The sequence below is a fragment of the Ailuropoda melanoleuca genome, chromosome 6, assembly GCF_002007445.2.
Source record: "Ailuropoda melanoleuca isolate Jingjing chromosome 6, ASM200744v2, whole genome shotgun sequence".
Taxonomy (NCBI): domain Eukaryota; kingdom Metazoa; phylum Chordata; class Mammalia; order Carnivora; family Ursidae; genus Ailuropoda; species Ailuropoda melanoleuca.
Genome location: NC_048223.1, coordinates 57,024,953 through 57,044,116, shown reverse-complemented (window position 1 = coordinate 57,044,116; position 19,164 = coordinate 57,024,953). Strand labels below are relative to the sequence as shown.

Below are 19,164 nucleotides of genomic sequence, written 5' to 3'. Positions count from 1 at the left end.
GGTCCCCGGGCACCAGGTGACTGCCCTCCTTATCTGGCCCTGGTTAAGGTCAAGAAAATTAGAGAAGGTTGGCAGACTAGCTGTTATATTTAAGGGCATTGGACAAGTTAGTGCAGAATAAACAAGAAAAAGAGAACCCAGGTCCATCTTCTCTGCGACCCTTACTATTTCCCACTCTCTCACCTACACGGCCACCCCCAGACATCCTCTAATTGTTTCTCTGGCCTTGCAGATAGAGTCCAAAATTTTTATTCGGCAGGAACAAGCATTAAAAATTCCAAGAGTGCTCTGCTGCTTTTATATCAGCCTTCACAGAGTGTGAAGTTAATTCTTTTTCTGCCTGGCAGCTTAAACATTCATTATGCAAACTGGACCATGCCGTTGACCAGGGTGAATGCAGTGAAGAAGAAAGACCCGTGTCCTGTGGGTGGTACCTTATAGTATATAACGAGATACTTTTCATTTTTTTCTCAGGACAACTCTACTCAAGTGGGTAGGTCACCGCACCAAGGAAGAAGAGGCAGTTGAGGGGGGATGTGGCTGGGCCAGTATACTGGCTTCCTAGGACTGTCATAACAAATTACCACAAACTTGGTGGCATACAACCTGGTATTATTTATTCTCATAGTCCTGGAAGCTAGAAGTTTGAAGTTAAGACCATGTTAAGACCATGCAGGGCCATGTTCTTTTTGAAGGTATTAGGGAGAGGATCTTTCCTCTCCTTTTCCTGGTCTGGGGGCTCCCAAGCAATCATTGGCATTCCTTGCTTGTAGACATCACTCCAACCTCTGCTCCCATCTACAGAGCCCCCTCTTCTCCACGTTTCTGTGTCCCCTCCTTTCCTTACAAGAGCACCAACCATGTACTGGATATAAGGCCCTCCCTAATCCAGTATGACCTCATCTTAACTAATCACATTTGCAAAGACTCTACCTCCAGATAAAATCACATTGTGAAGTTCCAGGTGGGTAGGAATCGGGGGGCACTATTCAACCCAATATCACCATGAACCCAAGATCATGGCTATAGGTCTGTGATCGTTTCTACAAAGCATCACATATGTTTTGCTCTTTTCAAGACCTGTACGAAAACACCTCTCTGAGAATGGCATGGTGTTTCATGGCTGTGCGAGAGAAATTCATCTTAGGGTGATGAGAACATGGGCTGAGAAACAGTCTATACAACAGAATTCATAACCTATATCCATCTCAATTTCCCCACCCTACAAATGAAATAACTGAAGTCCAGCTGGTTATTTCCACAAAGTCATTAAATAGCTAATTAGTGGGGAAAGTATGACGAGAACCCCAAGTCAATCACCCATCATTCATTTATTCACCCCCTACCGCGTCAGGCATGAATAAATGAGGAAGTGACTCAAACATGATTGTCACCCTCTATTTCATGTGAGAGACAAATCTCACAGCAGCATATGCAATCAGAGACTCCAGGTGCCACCACAGAAGTCTGTGAAGGGTAGAAGGGCCAAAAAGGAGAGGGTGGATTCTTCCTGGGGTGGACAGGGTGGTAAGGAGAAGAGTGGGATGGCTTCATACTCAATCTGAGCCTGGAAAGGTGACTAGGAGCCCACCAGGCAGAGGGAACAGCATGGGTGAAGGTAGACAAACCGCAAGCAAGCCTGGCATGCTCTAAAAACTGCATACTTCTTTGTTCCTGGAGCTTGTGAGCACAGGGGTCAGATCACAGGGGATCTTGAATGCCACTCTGAGGGGGTGAGACTTGTATCAAGCAGGCAGTTATAATCAATTGAAGGGTATTTAAGCAGAGAGGTAATAAGATAGCTTTTACATTTTAGAAAGATCACTTCAACCCAGCATGCAGAATGTACCAGGGGTGAAGGAGATAAGCAAGCAGACCAGTTCGGAAGCTCCACGAGTCTAGATGAGAGACTCAGTGTGGGCACTGGGAGCTCTGGCAGCGAGATGAGGTGGAGGGTGATGGGAAGCTAGTACCGGAGTGGAAGCACAGAGAGGATGACATTAGGATCTGAATGTTGGGGAAGGTGGGGAAGGAAGGCTCCTGGCCCACTGTTAGGGAGATGATGCCATGACACTCACCAGGCTCAAGAAGAGAAAGTGGGGTTTGCTGGAGTGTGCGATGAGTTCACGTGGGGCAGGCTGCACTTAGGGTGACCTTAGGACTCTGAAGAGAACATGCCCAGCAGACAGGCAGACTGACAGGGATGCAGCTTAGAAGTGAGTTTGAGCTGAAGATGCAGAACTGTAACTCATGACAATTCCGGTAGGGGCACCAGAAGTCAGCTCGTGGAAAGGCTTGGAGGAGGAGGAAGCACGAGCCACAGGGCAGGACCAGGTGAAAGCCGTGGCTAGGACCAGTGTGACAGGGCTGGGCAGAGGAAGGAGACCCCATGCTCATCTCTGCTCCATTTCTTTGCTCTTCAGTCTGCATTTTCAGAATTGTAGATGTAAAAGATTCAATACTGATAAAGCCAATAAATTATTGGCTGCAGCAGAGACCAAGATGGCCAGGAGACGTGCTGCCTTGCCTGAGAATGCCCAGGCCGAGGAGGTGGTGCTGGTCATGTCCTTCATCACTGGAGGCCTCGATGTAATTCTGCCCCCCGCCACAGCCCCTTCACCAAATAAGCCACCACGATCAACCAGGCCACCCCTACTCCTAGCCAGTGCCCCGGAGATGATGGAAACATGCCCTGTGTGCCCAGTCAGCCCCAGGACCCCCAGGGTCCAAGTTTGCAGTAGCTGAAGAAACTGTGAGTGAACACCTCTGGTGACGGGGAGGAGGCCCCCTCCCTCATGGCCAATAAAACGTGAAACGTGAAAAAAAATCCCCCCAAAACAATAAAGTATTCTTCATGGACCAAATGACACAAACCTGCTAGGACTATGAGCTTCATAAGGTGAAATTCTGCAGAACAGAGATGTGACAGAGAAGCTACTGTGTCACCACGGACACCAAACTAGTGTTTGTACAGAGAGCACGGTCTTCCATGAGGCTGTGGGCTGTTGCCATTGGGTAAAGTGTGGAGCTTGGCCTATCTGTGCCCTGTTGGAAAACAGAAGTCTTGTCCGACAGACCAACCAAGCTAACCAACGAAGACGAGGCAGTTCCAGCTTCTGGGGCCAGTTCCAGGAAACTCTGTTCCTAAAGATGCCAGCTGCTGGCAACTGCATTTTATCTCTCACCATTTTGTAAGACAAATTTACAATGAAATGCTTGAATTTCTAAATAAATTTGTTGAGGTGACGTTCACCGGACATAATGAACTATTTTGAAGTGGACATTTAGTAAATTCATGATGTTGTGCAAACACCACCTCCATCTAATTTCGGTACATTTCCATCACTCCAAAATAAAACTACATACTCACTAAGCGGTTCTCCCCAGAGCCCCCAGCAACAACCGACCTGCTCTCTGTCTCTATGGGTTTGCCTATTTGGACATTTCATATAAATGGAATAACTCAATAGGTGCCCTTTTGTGGCTGGCTTATTTCACCAGCATAATGTTTTGGGATTACATCCGCCTTGTAGCACGCATCAGCACTTCATTCCTTCCTACGGCTGAATAATACTCCACTGTATGGCTATACCACAATTTTTTCGCCATACTTCTTTTGATGGACATCTGAGCGGTCTCTAACCTTTTGGCTATTGTGATACTGCTGCTTTGACGTGCACATTCTACATTTGTCTGAGTACCTGTTTTGAACCATTTTATACTCCTTCCAGCAATGTACGAGGGCTCCAATTTTTTCACATCCTCACCAACACTGTTATTTTCCATTTGGGGGGATTATCGCCGTCCCTGTAGGTATGAAGTGGGACCTCACTGTGGTTTTCATTCGCATTTGCCTCATGATTACTGATGTTGAAAGTCTTCTCGTGTGCTTATTGGCATCATTTACTTTTTAAGAATGGTCTTAATGTGGGGTGCCTGTGTGGCTCAGGCTGACTCCTGATTTCGGCTCAAGGTCATGATCTCAGGGTCATGAGATCAGGCCCCACATTGGGCTCCATGCTCAGCATGTAGTCTGCTTGGGATTCTCTCTCTCCCTCTCCCTCTTTACCCCTCCCCCACAACTCATGCTCTCTCACTTTCTCTAAAATAAATAAATAATATCTTAAAAAAAAAAAAAAGAATGGCCTTAATGTTCAACTTAAAATTTTGTAACAATCTCAAGTTTACAGAAAGGTTTCAAGTACAGCACAAAGAATTTTTTTTCTGAACCACTTGAGCCTGAGTTGCCAACCCAAGTCCCTATTATTCCTCAACACCACGATCTCCTGAAAACAAGGACTCTCTTACACAACCACAATAAGACCGTCAGTCAGGCAAATGTACACTGATACATCACTATCATCTGATCCTCAGGACCAATAATGTCCTTTACAGCAAAAGGAAACCAACCTTGCTGGCACTTTGGTCTTGGACTTCTGCCTCCAGAACTTTGAGGAAATAAATTTCTGTTGTTTAAACCGCCTCCTCAGTGGTACTGTTTTGGTAGCCAAAGCAGACTCATAGAGCTCCGCACTGGTTGTAACAGGAAAGCCAAACGCATTCGCTCAGTGCAGTGCCAAGGACTGGCCAAACATTCAGACTCGCACGACTACAATAGAACACAGACCAATCTATTCAGAAAGATAAGGACAGAATCCCTGGCTTGCCAGCAGGACAGTGTCAGGACATCTCATGAGGAGGACTTCAGAAGTTCTTACTGCGATTTATACGGAGTCCGGGAGTTATCTTACCCCTAAGTGGCAGCACGGTGCAAGGGGATGAGATCTACATGGGTATGTGCAAGGGTCCACCATGGTGCAAAAGACCCCTGCCTACAGAAGCGGTATCTCTTCAAAGTAGCTTCCAGGTCCCCACAAGGACATGACACTTAAAAAAGGTCACCAAAACTTGGGAAAGCCCAAAGTGCAGTGTCTACATTAGGTATTATTTATACCTATAATATAGTTGCTACGAGTCCATAAGTAATTTACCAATCAGGGGACATGTGACCATTAGCAATGTCCCCTGACAATACAGTTGACATACGCTGTCTTATCTGGTTTCCAGGGAGTAGTAGGTAGGTAGAAAAACAGCTTCCCAAAGACAATCATGTCCTAATTCCCAGAGCCTGTAAATATGTTATGTAGCACGACAAAGAGGAAATAAGTTAGCAGATAGAATTAAGGTCGCTAGTCAGTTGACTTTAAAATAGGGAGGGTAGGGGCACCTGGGTGGTTCAGTTGGTTAAGCCTCTGCCTTTGGCTCAGGTCATGATCTCCGGGTCCTGGGATCGAGCCCCATATTGAGCGGGGAGCCTGCTTCTCCCTCTGCTCCTCTCTCCACTCATGTGCTCTCACTCTCTCAAATAAATAAATATGATCTTTAAAAATAAAGTAAAACAGGGAGGTTATCCTGGATTATCTGGGTGGGCCCAAAGTAATCGCAAGAGTTCTTACAAGAGAAAGAGGAAGGCTGGAGAGTCGGAGTCTGAGATTTTAACATGCTACATTGCTGGCTTTGAAGATGGAAGAGGGCCATGTCTCAAGGAATGTATGCAGCGTTGGGAGGCTGGAAAAGGCAAGATAACAGGCTTTCCCTCAGAAAGAAATGCAATTCTGCCAACTTCTTAATTTTAACTCATTGAGACCCTTTTCAGATTCTGGACTTCTAGAGCTGTGATACAATCAATGTGTTGTTTGAAGCCACTGATTCTGTGGTAATTAGTTACAGCTGCGATGCAGGGTTAACAGAGCCAGGCGGTTAAAAAGGCTGGGTTCTCAAGCAGCAGGGGGAGAGGGTGTGAGACCCTTTCACCCACACCTGATATATAGCTGGTCCCTCCCTCCTCCAGCCTCCTTTCTGGGTGTCTCCAATTATATTAGTCTGCTCTGGCTGCCATAACAAAGAACCACAGGCTTAGTGGTTTACACAACAGATACTTATTTTCTTATAGTTTGAGAGGCCACAAGTTCAAGGTCAAAGTGTTGGCAGGTTGGTTTCTTCTGGGTGCCTCTCCTTGGCTTATAGACGGTCACCTGCTTGCTGTGTCCTCACATGTCCTACCTTCTCTTTGTGTCTGTTTCTTAATCTTTTCTTATAAGACCACCAATCCCATTGGATTAGGGCCCAACCACATGACCCCATTAATTCCTTTTTCAAGTCTCGGTCTCCAAATCGGGCCACATTCTGTGTCATTCTGAATTTGGTGGGGGACACAATTCAGCCCATAACACTCCACCCTCTGGACCCCCAAAGTGCATGTCCTCTCACATGAAAAGTAAATTCACCCCCATCCCAACAGCCCCAAAGTCTTAATCTTATTCCAGTTCTACCTCTAAATCCAAAATCACCTTTAAACCAAGTTTGGGTGAGACGTGAGGTATGATTCATCCTGAGGCAAAAACTCCACTCCAGCTGCGAACCCGTGAAATCAGACAAGTTATCTGTTTCCAAAACACAATGGTGGCCTACGATAGACCTTTCCACACTGAAAGGGAGAAATGAGAAAGAAGAAAGGGGTCACGGGTCCCAAGCGAGTCCTTTGAAAGACGGTGTAGTACTTCAGACTATGTCAAATCCCATTTTGATGTGACATTATTTCAACAGAAAAGCTATTTTTACAAGGCGGAAAGTGTCTGTTAAAGCAAAATGACACATTTGAATTTTCCACGTAACTTTTAATTGAGAAAAGGACAACTGCTGTCATATTTCAGCTCCTAGCATTACTCAAGAATAATGAATTTTCTATAAACATTCCTCGGCAAGCCACTCATCTGCACATTCCTGGAGAATTAATCTTTTTAAGAAATAACATGATTTTGTTCTGAGGAATCAGGATTTTACCTCACATCGTGTGTGTGTCTGTGTGTGTGAATTTATTTCCCATCTCATTTGCTTCCTACTGGATTTTTAGTAGTAAGATCTCATAAGCTTTCTCTGTGGTCTTTGGCTCCATCCCCATTCCCTCTCACCTCCAGCCACCCCTACTTTGCTCTTCCTCTTGGTTGGGATTGCTATTTGCAAACAGGCTCCTAAACATCAGAGGAAGATTGTTAGTAAACTGCAGGCCTTGGAAACTCTGCAACACACTGCTGACTTTCCTGAGCCTGGGCAGGAGCTGACGATGAAAGCAGCTCCCAGGGGGACCTGGAACCTTCTGAGGACCCAGCGTGAGCGGAGCGGCCAGGCTGCTGAGGAAGGAATTACCAGAAGGCGAGTGACAGCCGCCTGTGGCAAAGGTATCAGGGATCTTGGAGAAAGGATTGAGGAGTGATACCTCTGCAGGATGGTCCTGTGACCTCCACGGAGCTACAGGAGTGCCATCACTTCCCTTGCCTCTCTCTTGCTCAGGACACTACTTTCTCACCTTCCCAACCTTCTTTTGCAACCTTCTCAACTTCTTTGAAAAAAAAATACTACTTTATTTTTCGGAGCAGTTTTAGTGTCATGGCAAAACTGAGCAGGAAATACAGAGATTTCCCATTTTCCTCCCACCTCTTCCCACCCCCCCTCCCATGCACGGCAGCCCCACTATCAGCATCCCCAGCAGGCTAGGACATTCGTTACCGTCAGTGAACCTGCACTGACGCACCATTAACCCCCAGAGCCCACACATGACGCTGTACCTCATTCTTGATGCTGTGCATTCTATGGGTTTGGACAAATGTATAAGGACAGGTCCAGCCATCGTTATAGTGTCCTACAGAATAGTTTCACTGACCTAAAGACCCTCTGAACATTAGGCATAATTATACCTGCCCCATGGCACAGTTCTGAAGATTAAATGAGGTAATGTGAGTGAAGGCTCTAGAAAACGGCCTGGCACAGTGTGGGGGGCCCTCGGTAAGTGGCAGCCATCAATACGATGGAGGCACAGGGGAGCAGGCTGTGCCAGGGGTCTTGGGATATGGACCGTCTGCTCTCCCCAGGACTTTGCCGGGAACGGCAAGCCTTCCGGGTGTGTTAACATGTAAGGGAGAGGGGCGCCTGGGTGCTTCAGTCAGTGAAGCGTCTGCCCTCGGCTCAGGTCATGATCCCAGGGTCCTGGGATCGAGCCCTGCATCGGGGCTCCCTGCTCAGAGGGGAGTCTGTTTGTCCCTCTGCCTCTGCCCCTCCCCCCAGCTCGTGTTCTCTCTCTCTCTCAAATAAATGGATGGAATCTTAAAAACAGCAATAACAAACATGTAAGGGAGAAAGCTAGGCCACCTGGAGTAGAGTGAGGCCTGAAAGAAACCCCAAACCCTTGTGATGGGACAGTGCTTAGAGCTGTTGACCTATACCTCCCCCCATTCACGTTCAAGGAGAGACGGGTGTGGTAGGTTAAGCAGCAGACACGCCCAGGAGTCTCTGGCTATTGTTTCCAAAGCATAAGCCTCACTGTGGGGAAGAATTCAGGGCAGAGGGGAACAATGCCCTGTCCAGAGCAGGAAGAAGAGTGGAGTTGCCCCAGGACCAGAGGGTGACCCGCTCCAATAGCCCGGAGTGGCTGGAGGTGGGGGTGGGGGACTGCGAAACTTTCTTAGGTACGACATGGTTTGGGGGGGCGGGTGGTGAGACCCCAGAAGAAAATGGCCACCTGTTGCTCTGAGGCAGAGGGGGTCATGGAGGAGAGTGCTGTGCCCCCAGGCAGGACCTAAGACCACCAAGAGCCACTAGCCTCAAGGGCCCATACCCAGCTGACAGTGTCTCACTGGTACCCAGCTGAGGCATCTCGAGGACCAAGGGGGCATGTCTCCCACAGCCTGGACCTGCATGAGTTCTGGGGAATCGCAGGGAGGCTGGGAACACCTGGTCAAGACCGAGACTAAAGTCCCTTGCCAGCCAGAGGGATGCGTGCTTCAGGGAAAGAGGAGAGTGCCCTGCCTCCCCCACACCTGAGTGTGTGGACTGGGATTCCCACCAGCCCCATTCGTTCAGCCCCCCAGGCGCTGGCCGCTGGCCGGTTAATGACGGCTTCCCTGCAGCAAGCCCAGCTTCCCGCCCTGCCTGCTTCCTTCAGCTGTTCGCCTCCGCTTCTGTGATCCGAGTCCTCCGGCCTCCTTTGATCCTGGGCCTTCCATGCAGGTCCCCGGTCAAGGGCGCCCGGTCTCAGCATCTCGTCTGGCTCTCTGCAGCTCACTAGTCAGTTATGACCAGGCCGCCTCTTTGAAGGCTTGTTTCGTTGGAATCTTTGTGACTGACTGTGCGGCCGCCAGAGCACCCTCAAGTTAATTAGTCCCCCGGGCCCCCCACAGAACTGAGCAGGACCAGGAGACAGCCGTGCAGTCCCTTTCTGGACGGAACTGGCGTTTGCTCTACTTGGAAGTGGTGAAGTTTGACACCTGCTTGATTTTTCATGCAGGAGTTAATGAGTAAAACTGACGTTTATATAAGGTAAGAAAAAGCAGAGGCTTGGATAAAGCCATTATTTTAGTTCTGAAACCGCAGTTAATGCAATGGTGCATGAATTCTTCTGAAATGTTGAAGATGTGAGAGGCTTTTAGAAAGTCGGTACCAAACTTCCTCCATATAATGTTCAAAATTCCAATCCCAGCTTCGAGTCGGCTGCCTGAGCTTACTGTTGGGTGCCTGGAACATTTCCACTGTCATCTTTTGCTTTCTCTATTTTATTTATTCGCCACTCCAGCTCTTCCCGATAAAAGCTGCTTTTGCTCATTTTTCAGGGTCTCATTCAGACACTACCATCCTCTCAAAACTTTCTTGAATTGGCTTGGCCCCTTGGTCCCTGGAGCTGAGTACCACTGTCCATCACTGTGTGCTTCCAGGCTTTTCGTTGTCCTCACTACCTTAGACCTTGTACTCTTTTTTTTTTAAAGATTTTATTTATTTGACAGAGAGAGACAGCGAGAGAGGGAACACAAGCAGGGGAAGTGGGAGAGGGAGAAGCAGGCTTCCTGCGGAGCAGGGAGCCCGATGCGGACTCGATCCCAGGACCCTGGGATCATGACCTGAGCCGAAGCAGACACTTAATGACTGAGCCACACAGGCACCCCTAACCTTGTACTCTTGTATTCAAACAGCGGTGAATGTGTGTTTTCTTCCTTTCTAGACTGCCAGCTCTTTTGAGAACAGGAAATTTGTTAGGTTCACTTTTATTTTATTTTTAATATTTTTATTTATTTGAGAGAGAGACAGAGCATTAGTGGGGGGAGGGGCAGAGGCAGAGGGAGAAGCAGACTCCCCGCTGAGCAGGGAGTCCCAACGTGGGACTCGATCCCTGAACCCCGGGATCATGATCTGAGCCAAAGGCAGACACTTCACCGACTGAGCCACTCAGGTGCTCTTTCCCTTTCTTTTAAACAGGACGACAACAGTAAGATATTTGAGGCCCCTATTCCTTCATCATAACTTCACATAAATCAGGCACGAGCTCACGAAAGACGCCGCCACTCTTTAAGAAATTTAAGAATTCCCTTTGAGACTGTTTCAAAATGATCTCAGATCACCAGCACCTGAAAGCTGTCAGATACGCCCCTCCAGAGCAGGGTAAGTACTTGACTTTGCTGTTGAGCACAGCAGCCCACGGTCAGTCGAGACCCACTCTGTGGCTGCGTCCACACAGCAGAGACCCCATCAAGGCAGAGCCGACATAGGCCAGGTGTTTTGTGCATCCTGGGAATTCTGATGCAAGCACAGGGAGTTCTGACGGCCCGAGATGCCAGTGTGAGGCCCCGGGGTGTGCCTGTCACACACGAGGGCCCCCCCGAGCAGTGTGGGTGCAGCTCAGCATCACTTAGGAAGCCGGCCCTCCTGGGAGCTCTAACTGCTGTCACAGCCAGTCATCCACTGCTCTGTGGACTGGAAGCCTCCATCGCCCCACACTCCTGGACACAGCAGTCCTGAGCCTGCCGCTCACCGCCCCCAGGGGGAGCACCCAGGACTCTCAAGTGACTTCCGACCTAACGATGTTTACGCGTCCAGCATAATTACTTTCTTCTAATTCTTCTAAAAGTGGTGATGCAGGGAGTTAATACTCAGCTCACCAAAAGATGGCACAGACGGACAAGAAAACTTCATTCCAGGACCATGTCACATGAGTTTAAAAGAACCTCTGAGATGATTCGGTAAACCACAAGCAGAGGGTCAGCAGGCTGTGCGGAGAGGTTTGCTGTTTCCCAGCTGGAGAACGCCTCCTGCAAGGCAGGACTCCGTTTTCATACTTTTCATCTCTGTGCAAAGACTGAGCACCACCCCTGCAAACCAGCTACCAGAACTGAATTCAAGAATCCTCCTTCAAGTCAAGGAGGAGCAGTTAGAATGCTCTGATGCTCGTTCTGGAGATGCAGGGTTTGGAAGAAGAGGGTTTTTTTTTGTTTTTGCTTTTGTTTGTTTTTTTGTTTTGTTTTGTTTTGTTTTGTTTCAGATAGGAAGGGTGGATGAGAAGCCAGGAGATTTGCTTCTAATCCCATTTCTATTTCTGATTACTCATCTGACTGCGAGTAAGTTTCCGTCTCTGCATTTCGGGGCTCCCCCTTGTAACAGTCTGTCATCATCTTGTCCCACAAAGATCAGAGTCAAGTGTGATGTCTCAGGTGGGAACAAAATCAATAAGACAACTTAGCAAATTCATAACACCTGAGACATTGTCACTTGACTTTCTGAGATAAGATAACAATTTAATGGCTTGATCATGATTTAAAATAAATAAACCAAAGAAAATTAGTAATAGAGTTTTCATTCTAGTTTAGGAGACTTTATGACCAAATGACTGCTCAGACAGTTGTCTTCAGAAGAGGAAGGAAGCCTGACCTCGCAGGCCGTCACCCACGAACACTGTTGATCGTGTGTTACATACATTAACGGGATCTCAGCAAGGTGTTTATTCATACTTTGCAGACAGACTGATTTGTGTTGCTCAAGAGAGCTATGCATGGAGGAGAATTTTTTAGCAGCAGTGAAAAAAAAAATAGGACACATTAAATAAGCTTGAAAGTGATCTGGGTATTTTCCAGGAAAAAAGAGGCAGAGTCTGATGTGAGCTTTTCTTTAACGTATTGGTGGCCTGCTGATGACCCCTGCAAAGTAGTTGTCCAGGGTGAACTGTCCCTAAGTGGCACAAGTTGGGGTGGCAAGTGGCAGGGCTGAGGCTGGAGGCAAGTGGAGAAAAGTTCTACCTATCCCAAGTAGCCAAGGAAGCCATGGACCATAGGATCTGTTTAGCCAACCGGACCCACGCCAGCTATGCCCCGCCCCTAAGTGCCACACCTGCACCCCATGGCTGGAGCGTGGCGGGAAATCTCTGAATAATACAGTCTGCGGGGGAGGCTGGCTCTGGCTATTTCTCCTTTGAACCAGAACTCGTTTTTGGGAAGTGGCCCCTGAGAAGGGAAAAGTCTAATCAAGATAATAAAGCTTTAAAAAGCAAGAAAAGTGTACATGCAATCCAGCTCACCAACAAAGTCCTGTAAGATGCAAAGATAAGTACCCAAATCTGAGAATGGTCCAAAGAATTGCAGGAGGATGGAGGCAGAGGTCCTACCAGTCCTTCCGGTCACCAACTTGTCACCACTTTGCAAGGGAGGGTGAAGGACAAACAGCCAGTCTTCCTTACGAGGGGAAGACCTGTCCTCTGGAAATTCTCCACCCAGTTCTCTGTGCAAGGAGCAAGGCTGCTTAGCAATTCTTCCTGCTCTGAAGCCAGCAGCTAATATAGGAAGGCAACGCGGAAAAAGGTAGAGAGCAAACAAATGTATGGTATTTTAGAAAATCTACCATAACATTTGTTAATAAACCACAGAGTCACGAAACGGAAAGGATTTCACAGACTAGGGCTCCAATGGTTTTAATGTACAAAGGTCCCTTCTAAAATAATAATAATAATAAAAAAATGCAGCCTCCCTGTGGCAGTACTTTCAATATCTATTGACTCAGAAGATATAGATTGATATAAAGAATTCAGTAACACACTTAAGTTCATCTTACCTTCCTGATCCCAAGGACTTCCATGCACACTTGCAGATTAGCGGTAAGACAAGCCTGGATTCAGAGACCTCTTAGAGTCGTTCTGGGTATCCCCTGGTGGAAGCTAAAGGCTGCAAGAGGGGACGTAATGTAACCCCCTTTAACCAGCCTCTGGTAGCCTCACACTGCCAGGGGACTCCTGGGCCACAGACAGGGGCCCTCTCTCTGGGGGACCCTGAGTAAGGGTCTTTCCTTTCACTGCGTAGGTGAGCCCAGACTAGGGTGGGGAGAAACCAGCTCTGTGTGCAGCGAGACTATGTCCTGATGTACTGGTCTGTGCTTTCTCTCTGGGCTCCCTTGCCTCCTACCCTTCCTCCGCCAACCAGAGGCATCCATGTTGCCTCAGGAGGAACTAGGATTATTAAAGCGGGAATAGAAAGACATAGAGGTATTTTGCTTTTTTCTTTCAAAGCAGGTTCTTTTTTTTTTTTTTAAGATTATTTATTTATTTATTTGACAGAGAGAGACAGCCAGCGAGAGAGGGAACACAAGCAGGGGGAGTGGGAGAGGAAGAAGCAGGCTCCCAGCGGAGGAGCCTGATGCGGGGCTTGATTCCAGTACTCTGGGATCACGCCCTGAGCTGAAGGCAGATACTTAACGACTGAGCCACCCAGGCGCCCCTCAAAGCAGGTGCTGAAAGCCATCTTCGGGAACGTGCTTTGGATGCCAGAGCTTTTGGTTTATGTGAAGAAAGGGAGGACCCCAGAGACACCTAGAAAGAAAAGAGAGAAAGGCCAGGATTCACCTGTCCCTAGGATGCCTGTGCTGGGAGAGGTGCAGTGAGCAGCACAGAATAACCCAGGAGCCTGAGGGACCCACATGTAAGTAGACCAGTTCGCACTGAGAGGCAGGCCTGCCCTTCCTTTGTCTTCATTACATGGGGAGCCCATGCTTACTGGAAGCTCATGGCCACTCAGGGTCCCTTCACCTATGCTAAGGCCGTGTTCTCCACGGGCCTCCTGCCAGCAGACCTAGATATTACTGTGGGTCCTCCATAGGATGCCCGCCTGTGCCCTGAGATACTGGTGAGCCTTATCCAAACTATACCCTATGATGCGCTCATGTCAAAGGCCCAGGCGGTCTCATGTGCTCCCTCCAGTGGTTGGGGCCCCGGACAGGTGGTGGTGGTGCGTGGATGCACTTGGGAGGGGCACATCTGACCCGGAATCTGGAACCCTATGGCCCTGTAAGAGCATTGGGGCTATTTTTCCCCCTAAGAGGCAACAAAACACAATCAACAATGTGTAGAAGCCCCAAGTTTCCGTGCTGGCTCTGCTGCGTACCTTGGCCAAATTGTACTTGAGACGTAGTTTCTCAGTCAAGAATGGGGATAAAAATTCAGGCCTCCTAGCGTTTCTGAAAAGATCAAGTGGACAGGTTACGTGAACGCTTTTGGTAAAGTACAAGATGCTAATCAAAATGTTAGCTATCGCTCCTTGGAGAATCTAGGCAGCACCTGTGAAATACCTGAAATATAAATTCAGCAGACATAGCTGGAGTAGTGGTATCAGGCGATGTTTACTGTGCTTAATACTTCAAAAAATCCTTGAAACGCTGTCTTAAAATTCTTCTGACCACTTATTTCGGTCAAAGACTGAGGGATGAAGATGCTTTATATTAAAGAACTCCTAATATAAAGAATTGTCTATGTTAAAGAATGAGAATGGATGAAAGAAGTCGGAGACAGAAACAGACGTTTGGAGACAGGAGAATCTGATATACGTAAGGATGCTGTGCTTAACCGAGTCTTTCCTTCACTACCGGGCCAGAAAGGCGCTTTACAACCACGCGATGACGGAGGAAGGCGGAGGTTTGCATCAGCACACATCTCAGTCTGCACCTGGCCTCAGGTGGAGCATGGTGAGCAAGAACGGGGAGCCAGCCTCACCTCCGGGCCGGGAGGCACTCACGGTCCGCATGGACATGAGCGGACTTCTGAAAAGGAGCTCAGGCAAAGAAGCAGCAGAGGCCACCCCTCCACTCAACCAAGAAGGGCCTAGGATCCAGCTCCTGTCTGCCTGCCTTGCTGGGTGCATCTTCTGACGATCCCGGGTCTCCCGACCAGCCCTCAGGCAGGACACGGGCAAGAGTGAGCCAGTGCAGGATCTGGAGCCAAGAAGCTGGATTTGGAACGTTGGAGCTGCTCCTTGCTCGCTGTGCAACTTTTGGGCAACTTACTTGGCCCCTTGTTTTCTTCAGTGGTAAAACAGGAAGAGTCTGAACTAGCTTCCTGTTGCTGCTGCAACGTATCTTAAACAACACAAATTTGTTATTTCAGAGTTCTGGTGTTAGAAAAGTGCACAGCGTCCGCAGGGCTGCTGGAAGCTCTGGGGAAGAGTCTGGTTCTTTGCCTTTTCCAGCTTCTGGTGGGGGGCCACGCTCCTTACTCACAGCCCCTCTGCCATCTTCAAAGCCACCAGCCTAGCATCGCCCAATCCCTCTGACACTGCCGCCCTCCTTTTATAAGGACGCTTGTGATTACATCGGGCCCATCAAATACTCCAGGATACTTTCCCCATCTCAACGGTCTTAATCACATCGGCAAAATCCCTTTTGCTCTGCAAGGAAACACAATCACAGGTTCCAGTGCAGCCATCTTTGGGGGTGGGGGCATTATATTTCCTACAACCATAGTTGTCAAGGAATAAATACGTATGAATATATTTATTTTTTAATTAGGCTCCATACCCAGCATGGAGCCCAATGCGGGACTTGAACTCATGACCCTGAGATCAAAACACCTGAGCTGAGATCAAGAGCTGGCCACTGAAGTGACTGAACCACCCAGGCACCCCTCCAGGAATACACACCTAATACCTGAAGACACTTAGAGCCTGTCTTGTACTGAGCACTCAAAACGTTTTAGCTGCTATTATCATTATTTGCTGAAACAAAAAGCCTCAAAAGTCTTCACCATTCATTAGTTATGACCCAACCCTTTCATCTGGCCAAGTCCCGAGACCTCCTTCTGGAAGCCTTTCCTGACCCAGACTGGGTGTGGTGTCCTGCTGTGTCTAGGTTCTTAATTCTGTGTCATGTTATAATCATCCGTCTCCCTCACTAGCGTGTAAATTCCTCAAGACCCGGGACCTCCTTTTATTCATCTCTGCGTTGCTCCCCGCCAGCACAGTAGCGTCCGCAAGTCTCCTCAATGAGTAATGGTCCTCCCTGAGTCCTCAGCAAAAAAGGGTTATGTCGGTTCATGCGCCTGCGGGGTCCCTGAGACCGTGGAGCTGCTGTGAGCCGCTGGAGGGGAGCTGTGGGACGGGGGTGGGGAAGGGTCTGTGTTTTGGGGTCCTCGTACTCTGCACGGAGGCAGTTAGTTCCTCAGGGTAAAACAGCTGGTTTCCCCATCAGTGAAGCTGTCAGGAAAAGTAGGGGAAGACAGAGCCCCACGCTCAGCCTGGAAAGGAGCTCTTGTTCCTGCAGGTGTTTTGGCCTCGTGGTGTCTGTGGGGAGTCACGGCCTCACAGCTCCAAAGTTGGGGGGTGGTTGGAGAGGCTGGCATAGGAAACGGTCTGGGGCTGCTTGGGTAGTTTGGGAGTTTTCAGTCACAGGGAAGGGTGACCCTCAGAAATCATTTGCTTCAGTGGTTTACAAAACTCAAAAAACACAGATTCCCTGGCCCCAGCTCAGAACTGCTGAGTCAGAAGGTCCAGGGGTGAGGTGGGATTTTGGAAAATGACCCAAAGTCATTCTGCTATGCATCCCGGTTTGGGAACCACTGATGGATCTGCCCGTAATTTTCCAGACAGACTGTGCTACCAAGAAAGGATTCCTAAAACATATGTGTAAAAATGGAATGCACAGCCGATGCAGCCCATCATTAAGCAAGCTGCTTACTCCTCACCCGGCCAGGCTGCACAGCAAGAATCCACAAAGCAGGAAGGAGGAAGATGGCGGAGGAGTAGGGGACCCCTTTTTCAGCCGGTCCCCTGAGTTGAGCTGGATAGGTACCAGAACCAGCAGGAATATCCACGGAATCAGCCTGAGACGCAGGAAGATACATCTGGATCTCTACAAATGAACATCTCCAGCGCTGAGTATCGAGGTACGAAGCGGGGAGCCGTGAAACCGCGCACAGATATCGGAAGCTAAACAGAAGGGGGAGGGAGCCGCCGTGTCAGGGCGCCGGGAAGCGGTAGCCACCTGCAAGGGGGAGCGGACAGACCGCGGACCCGCACGCTTGAGACAGCAGGCTGAGAAGGGAGCTCCGGGAGCGCACGCGGGACGGCTGGCGGTTGGCGGGCCACCTGCACGGGGGAGCAGGCGGACTCGCGGACGGCACCCGCGAGACAACAGACTTAGAACGCGAGCTCCAGGAGCGCGCGCGCAGGGCGGCTGGCGGGCCACCTGCACCGGGGAGCGGGCGGACCGCGGACCCGCACTCTGGAAACGGCAGACTGAGTCCGTGAGCCGGGAGCGTGCACCACCAAGCATCTCACGGAGCTCCGGAGCTCCGGTGTGCTCACTGGATCGAGGCTGAGACCGGGAGCTCCGGGAGCGTCCGCGGGGCGGCTGGCGGCTGGAGGGCCACCTGCACGGGGGAGCAGGCGGACTCGCGGTCAGCACCCGTGAGACACCAGACTGAGACGGGGAGCTCCGGGAGCCCGCGCGGGGCGGCTGGCGGCTGGCGGGGTTGGAAACACAAAGGACAGAGACGTGCCGGCCCTGGAAGTGAGGGCTGGGACGCCGGGTGTGGGGCGCACAGCCCGGGATGCTGCAGGGTTGAGCAGCACCAACAGAAACAGAGTTAAAGTGGCCAGAACATCAGTGGAGAACGATCCGCGATCCCTCTGTTCTGAGACAGAGGCTGAATTTCAGCCGCTGCTGCTCTCTCAGAAGAGGCATAGCAAACCGCCAGGGAAAGCCGCCAGAGAACAAAAGCCCGGAAATACCGGCTCACAGGGTGCCCATCCCCATCCCCCCTCGCAAGGGACACAGAGACTCTACCCAAACAGGGTTTTCTGAGTACCGGCAGGCAGGCCCCTCCCCCAGAAGGCAGGCTGAAAAATCAAGAAGCCCACAACCCGGAGCGCCTGAGTGGCGCAGTCACCAAGCACCTGTCTTCGGATTAGGGTGTGTTTACAACGTTCCGGAAAGGAGTCCCTCATCGGGCTTCTCCACCGGGAACCTGCTTCTTCCTCTCCCACTCCTCTGCTTGGGTTCCCTTTCTTGCTGACTGTCTCTCTCTCTCTCAAATAAATAAATAAACTCTTTAAGGAAGAAGCCCACATCCCTAAGATCTCTATAAAACAAGGGCGCACGGCCTGGGTCCCAGTCAACACTTGGGCTCTGGACAACCCTGCAATCTCTCTTCATCAGAATGACGAGAAGGAGAAGTCCCCCCCAGCAAAGAAAAGATAATGAGTCTGTGGCCTCTGCCACAGAATTGGCCTCGGCCACAGAATTAATACATATGGATGTATCCCAATTATCAGAAATGGAATTCAGAGCAACAATGGTCAAGATGATGAGTAAACTTGAAAAAAGCATCAGAGAAAGCGTTGCTGAGAATATAGAATCCCTAAGGGCAGAAATGAGAGCGAATCTGACAGAAATTAAAAATTCTATGGGCCAAATACAGTCAAAACTAGAGGCTCTGACGGCCAGGGTCACCGAGGCAGAGGAACGCGTTAGCGAATTGGAGGATGGGTTAGTAGAAGAAAAAACGAAAATAGAAGCTGGTCTTAAAAAAATCCACGCCCACGAATGTAGATTACGGGAGATTACTGACTCTATGAAACGATCCAATGTCAGAATCATCGGCATCCCTGAAGGGGTGGAGAAAAACAGAGGTCTAGAAGAGATATTTGAACAAATTGTAGCTGAAAACTTCCCTAATCTAGCAAGGGAAACAAGCATTCGTGTCCAAGAGGCAGAGAGGACCCCATCCAAGCTCAACCAGGACAAACCTACGCCACGGCATGTCATAGTGCAATTCGCAAATATTAGATCCAAGGATACAGTATTGAAAGCGGCCAGGGCAAAGAAATTTCTCACGTACCAAGGCAAAGGTATCAGGATTACGTCAGACCTGTCTACAGAGACCTGGAATGAGAGAAAGGCTTGGGGGGGCATTTTTAAAGCTCTTTCAGAGAAAAACATGCAGCCAAGGATCCTTTATCCAGCAAAGCTGTCATTCAGAATTGATGGAGAAATAAAGACGTTCCAAAATCGCCAATCATTAACCAATTTCGTAAC

The 19,164-nt window shown here is 49.2% G+C and overlaps 1 protein-coding gene and 1 pseudogene across 2 annotated transcripts in view; one reads left to right on the top strand and one right to left on the bottom strand.

Annotated features, from left to right (window-relative positions):
* Nucleotides 1-19,164, bottom strand: part of GNG4 (G protein subunit gamma 4) — a 74,328-nt gene that overhangs the window by 42,549 nt on the left and 12,615 nt on the right. The window lies entirely within an intron of this gene.
* Nucleotides 2,424-2,756, top strand: LOC109491046 (annotated as a pseudogene).